The sequence below is a fragment of the Centruroides sculpturatus genome, unplaced genomic scaffold, assembly GCF_000671375.1.
Source record: "Centruroides sculpturatus isolate CEXI.00-Female unplaced genomic scaffold, Cexi_2.0 scaffold300, whole genome shotgun sequence".
NCBI lineage: Eukaryota > Metazoa > Arthropoda > Arachnida > Scorpiones > Buthidae > Centruroides > Centruroides sculpturatus.
In genome coordinates, this window is record NW_019384507.1 from 421,962 (window position 1) to 428,771 (window position 6,810).

The window sequence follows — 6,810 nt, forward strand, 5'->3', positions numbered from 1 at the left end:
ATTATTATTATTATTATTATTATTTTGTAGTCACGCAATGAATTTCTTTGATTCGTTTGTTGGCGTGATAGAAATGATCAGAAAGACCAACATATGCGACGTTTCTCATAAAATATTTCAAACCCAACTGAAAAATCTTTACTCAATTTTGAAGATATACAGTATATCTCAGGTTATATATCTTTAAAATATATTAAATTTAACTACGTAAACATTTATTAATGGTAGAAAAAATAAGTTTATAGTAAGGATGCCCGTAGAGATGACCAGGAAGGAAAATCGTCCCCTTTTGAGATTTGCTGTTTATGAATAACAATTTTATAATGGTATAATTTTATTTTAGTTGTCGTCATTATTGTAGGATGTCTTTCAGGAGTTATACTTAAGCAGTTTGTCGTACAAGAGCTATAGTTTAACTTGTTTTACGGGTGATATACTTGAATATTTCAACGTATTCACTTGTTTTTTACACGTGTTTATCTACCATTCACATAAAGATAGCATGTGAAGATAATTACTTTTTAGGAAATCAATTGGTTAGTAACTTAATATAAGCTGTATATGTTTTTCTCTCCCCCTCAAGACAATAACCTGTGTATACAGTTGTTTCGTATCTTTTCAAACGTTTATATAAAAAAAATATATATATAAATAACCTCTTAAAAAGTTACTTAAATAAATACAATAAATCTCTTTTAAAATAAAAAAATATATATATAACAATAGGCAAAAAAAAAACCGATGCGACTACTTTCTTTTAACCTGGGCTTTTGGGTTTCGAATATCCAATTATTTCGAGAATTCGACACGGTATAAAATACCTTAAAATCTTAGAAAAATCGAAGGAATTTATGTAAAATTGTGTTAGAAGAATTCTCTAGAGTTACTTCTTATCTGTATTAGAGTGAAAACATATACAGGATATAGTTTTATAACCTGAACATGACATCTGATCGTTCCCAAGGTATATCTTATGATATCTCTATAACATTTTTATGCGCTTGACATTATCCTCAAATTATTTCAAGAAATAATCTATTCTAATATATTTTTTCGTAAAGTAGATTCGATTTTTTACTTGAATATACAATTCTTATAAACAAAAAAAGAGAAAAAAAAAACAAAAACAACATTTTTCTATTAACATTTTCCAATTTTCCTTTCCTGTCTACGCGAAAATTCGCTCAGAATTGAAGATTAAAGCGATAAATCTTTAAATGTCTTCTTTAAATGCAGTTGATTGAATTGTAAACGGTTCATTTGGATAGTTCCCAGTTTTTAATTCAACTCTAAGAAATCGATAAGATATTTTTAGACGTTTTAATCTTATTTTTTTCTAACGGTAGAAGCGCATCGCATCGCTTCGCGTGTTGTCGCGTCGCGCCTCTTTTTTATTATTTCCTTTATTTATTTATTAAATTTTTGTTGATAATATTTTTTTTTTATATATATTACATCACTTTAACATGCTAACTACACAAACAAGCTATTTTTCTATTTATAAATCTATATTTTACAAACAGAAGAAGTGATTATAATCTAAATTTTATACCCAATCGATGGAGGAAAAAAAATATACGTTTTTAGGTTAAAAAAAACAAAAAAAAAATTTATTTATAGAAAAGTTTTTAATGCATAAATGCATATATATTTTTTTACAATAAAGAATATATTTATTTGATAGAAGCGCTAAACCTCCATACAAAATAAAGTTTTCTTCCCTTGTATAGAATTATTTATAACCTTCTAATTTCCTATTTTGAGCATTTATTTTTATATTCAAACCCATAAAAATATATTCAAATAAGACTAAATATAGGCCTATATAACTTCAAATGATATTCAGTCCATACGACAGATCAAATAAATTGATATGGAGACTAATAGAGATCACACTCATAATTCTCCACATCACAAACAGATGTTGCCATAAGTGAGAAGAAAAATCTGTAAAAATGCACACAATTCACTCAGTTTTGGGTAAAATAGTCTGAATTTTTTAAATATTTTTCCCTCTTTCTGTACGAGAAAAAAAAAAGACTTTAGCTTCGTTGTTATGACCCGAGTTGATTTCAGATGGTGTAGAGCGTATCCAAGTCCATATCTAGCTCCTGTTAGTGAATATATACAAGGTTATGTAAGTCGACGTTTTGGCTTCATAAAAAATACATTTATTTTAGATTATATATTTTTATATATAACGTTGACATTTTGAATAATTTCTCTATTAATCTTTATTTTTTTATTTTCGTATATACGTTCTATAAGATCGAGAAGTATGAAATGTTAGAGATAAAATTTAGATTTGTAAGAAGTAAAAAGTATAAAAAATAAAGCTTAAGTTTGTAAAAATGTGAGAAAATAGTTAGGTCTAAGATGTGCGAGAATTAAAATTTAGGGGTGTAAAACGTAAGAAATATTTAGATTTATAAACTAAGATTGATACTGATACGCACTGTATCTAATACAGAGCAGTAAATATTTAAATTTCAGAGTATACGTTTAATTTAATAGAAAATATATAATAAATTATGTTACTAAATAGCAAAATACACTGTAAGTGCTGATTTAATAGTGCCAAAAAGACAAATCAGGGAACCTTTCGATTAGGTTATGTGTATACCATAAACACTCAACAGAAATATTAAATACAGGGGTATATTTATAGTTATTTTGTTATTAAGCTATAATGCATAAGAGGCATTTTCTATACGCTAAAGATATAAGGAATTAAACTATAAGTTTGTAATAGCAGCTGTTTAGATTTTTATATAAATCCAGCCTTGATTAAACGCTCTTTATCTAGAATATAATCTATTAATATGATAAAAAGTTAAGCATAAAATAATTTAGTTTATATAAAGAATTATAAAGTAAATAAATTTTAAAGAGAAAGTTTAAAATTTGGCTCATTTCACTCGTATTCGAACATAGAAAAGCTTTATAGAAGCCGTTTTACGTGTAAAATATGTGATATGTGTCATTTAATAGCTACTGACGGGACATAAAAATCGCTGTTGTTGAGAGGTATTGCAGATTATATTAAATTTTCTTATACTAAAAGGCGAAAAAATGTGATTTTATATTGTTTTATTAGTTTAATTCATATATTTTAATAACTTTTGGAGTTGTGTAGGATGAGATAATCTGGTCCTACTCTCTTCTCTTAAAGCCTATCGACAAAATTAAATAACTTTTATGAATTTATATAAAAATAATAAAATAAAATTTACTTAAAACTTTAAAATCTAAGTTAATTTAATTATTAACACGTGCAGCTAATAATTAATCATCATCATTAATCATTGGCATCGTTAACGTGTTCTATTAATTTATTATAATAGTATATTTTTAATAAAATTTATAAAAATAAAATAAGAAATAAATTAAAGAAATTTTTAGTAATTATTAAATTTTTGATATATTTAGATTTTTTAAATTAATATTTTATAAATGAGTTTATTGATTATTATAACATTAAAGAATAGTTAAGCTTTATGCCTCCAGATGGCAGCAGAAACAATTACACTTTCTATAATACTGTATTGTACATAAAAGATTCACTTGTATAATATAGTGTTTGTTATCTTACAGGCAAATAATAAGTTTATAATTAAATTTTCTGCTTATTAATTACCGTAATTATTATATTTAATTATAATTAATAAAACAATGTAAAATACAACGAAATTTTCGTTTTAAATTATTACTCAAGTACTGTACTTTGGTTTTTGAAAATGTTTAAAAAATTTAACCTTTTCATAATTAATTTTCAACGAACTAATGTGGGAAAATTTCATTAGAAAAACATAAATTATTTTAAAATAGTTATTAATTTTTATTAAGTTAATTTAATAATTAATAATTTTTAATTTATATGGGGAGGAGACAACACTGTGAGGTTGACCTTTCAGTTAAAGGTCAACCTCACAGAAAGCCTTTTCCGTATGGGGGTAGTGGTTTGCTGGATGCAAAGGGATTCACACAGAGACCGTATTTTCGAATTCAACGAGTTTAATTTAGTAAAGATATGCTTACAATGAGTTACACAATCCGGGGAGGTAGGTCCCCACAACAGAGAGAGAGTTGTCTCCGTTGATCCAGTTGTAGGGGTCTAAAGAGGCTTCGTCTCCGGCGATGCTGTACAATGATCCGAAGAAAGTTCGTCTCCGGCACTGTCTTGGACGTTGGAGGGATGGAGAACCGTCACGGGAAAGTCCGTCCTAGCTTTCGGGGTTTGGTATCCTTTGTTGCTTCTGGTTTCCTGGACTGACGCTCTCGAACATAACTTCTCAACCTCCCCGTGTCCTTGGGATCTCGGGCTTTTATAACCTTTTTCTTCCCGAAATCCCGAGATTTTGGCTTGTCCGAATGCTGGTCCCCTGCGATTCTATTGGTCCCTGGTCTGTTGCCAAGGACGCGATTCGAGCCGCGGGGTCGCCGAACATCCCTGTCCGGGTCGTTTCCCTTCGGAGTCGGGTCAAGCCCTTTCCCGGACTCGTAAATTTTACCTAATGTCTATTTTTCTGTCCCGAAGAAGACGCAATTGTCCCAGCCGCTGTCCCCTCTACAGGAGTGTCAGCAGATCCCGCATTGAACTCGTTGTAAGGTGACCGTCCAAAGTTACCCCGGCGGACGATTCCTCTCTCGTTCTCACTATTGACAATCGCGGATCTGTCAATTAGGTTTGGAATGCGACAATTATATCGTCTCGCACCCGTTCCTTCGTCACACCGGTCCTATTTACGTAATAAATAACCGATATATTGACTTTAGCTCGACCGCCGGTTCTCTTCCGGGGAGTGTGTTGTCCCGGCCTCACATTTATATACAGTAAAACCTCGATATAGCGCCCTGCTACGTAGTACAGGTACTACAGTTACTGTAGAGTTTTCCTTCGCGTGTCTAACACCAAAATAGGAACCAGTTTCTCAAAATAAAGTCTTCCAGATAGGCAATCTAATCCTAAATAATGCCGCTCTAATAAAACGCCAATAAATATTTGAGTCCTTTGGTATTTGTGAATTACCAAATAAGGAATTTTACATTATAAACGATACTTTTACCAATAAATCACGCGATTTTTAAATTACCAAACTCAAATTTGCATGCAAAATCTCATTACCATATTGTTTGCAGTTATTTCAATGTAATGCCATACTCGATTTAACGCAAATTCCATAGACAAGCATTAAATGAAAGTTTCGACTATATTTTCAAGGTCCATTCGGATCATAGATATCCATTCTCACTACAGTATCTAAAATATTTAAACCATTTTTAATTAAAATATATAAAATTTTTAAAATATTCTGTAAAATATTATGCATAAAAGACGTATATAANTTTATTTATTTATTTTATGTTTTTCTAATCTGTAACATTAGCCTTTTATCAGGAAAAAGAAGTGACTTTCTTTCTCATTCTTTTGATCACAAAATAATAAAGTTTCATCTGGCGTGCATAGAAGCAATTTAAAAACGAGATTTAAGCATTATGAAGTATAAAAAAGATCATTTATATAGTTTATACATCGCTTGGAATGATGATGAATGGTACAGTTTGTATACTCTACAGCCAGATTTAAGAACGTACACCTTAATTAAACACTCGTAAACACGTTTACAACGAATTCTACTATAATAATAAGCAAAAAAGAAAAAGAAATAACTTAATTAAACACTATTTACAACGAATTCTTCTATGATAATAAGCAAAAAAAGGTACCTTGTTACTATTAGAAATTACGAATAAATCCTACACAATTCGGACTTTATCTTATTTTAACGACGTACTTAAGCAGTGATTTATCAAATGCGTTTTAGTGAATATTTTTACATAATAAACCTTTAAAATTACGCTGAGAAAGAGGGAGGTTGGTGGGTGAGAAAGTAAAAAAAAAAAAAAAAAAAGATCCATTAATCTTCCTCGGAGAAAGATGCATAAAGAAGTAACAGAAAGCATTAAAATAACATTTACTCCTGGATATGTTTGTATGTCGATCGTCATAGTAGTCTTGTAAGTACAGAAAATAGCAACATTAACTTAGCTTTATTTTGGATGTGATCAATTGTCCGATTTAGCCCTGGGTGCATTCAAGCAAACCATGAGTGAAAAGACAAGAAAAAGCTTTCAGCTGACAACTTCTGCTTCAACTTCACACACAGAAGGTGGACAGATGGCATTTTCGCACTCGTGGGAATCATTGTCTAAAGTCTTACTCATTGTTTTCCAAATAAGTGTCATTTGCTAGACATTGACATAAATTCGGCGTTAGGAACAATATATATATATATTTAATATTTCTTTTGAGATCGAAATTGAAAATACATAAGAAAAAAAAACAAAGAATAAATTCCACCCTTCAAACTCATCCCTTTCATATAAAAATCGAGTTGTGAATTAAATTTCGGTTTTCTCTTTAGATTTATTTTTAAATTCTTAAAAAAAAAAATCTATATTTTTGTTGCCATCAGTTGTATATTTGCCTCTGAATTACCTTTGTCATCCCCCCATCAAATTCGATTTGCATCGCTCGAATTTTTATACCTTTTATTTATTTATTTTTCAATATTAAAACTCATATATTTTACATTTAATGTTATAAATAAACAATTAAATCATATAAATTAGCATCCGGAATATAAATTATAATTAATTGAATGTATTAAAAATTAAATATTAAACAATAAACAGAACTTTCAACCAGTCTCTACTGTAGAAACGTGGTTAAAATTAAATTAAGTTTGTTTCCTAATTTAATATTTATTATTAATAAAAAAAAAGAAATTTATATAATTAAATTTAATT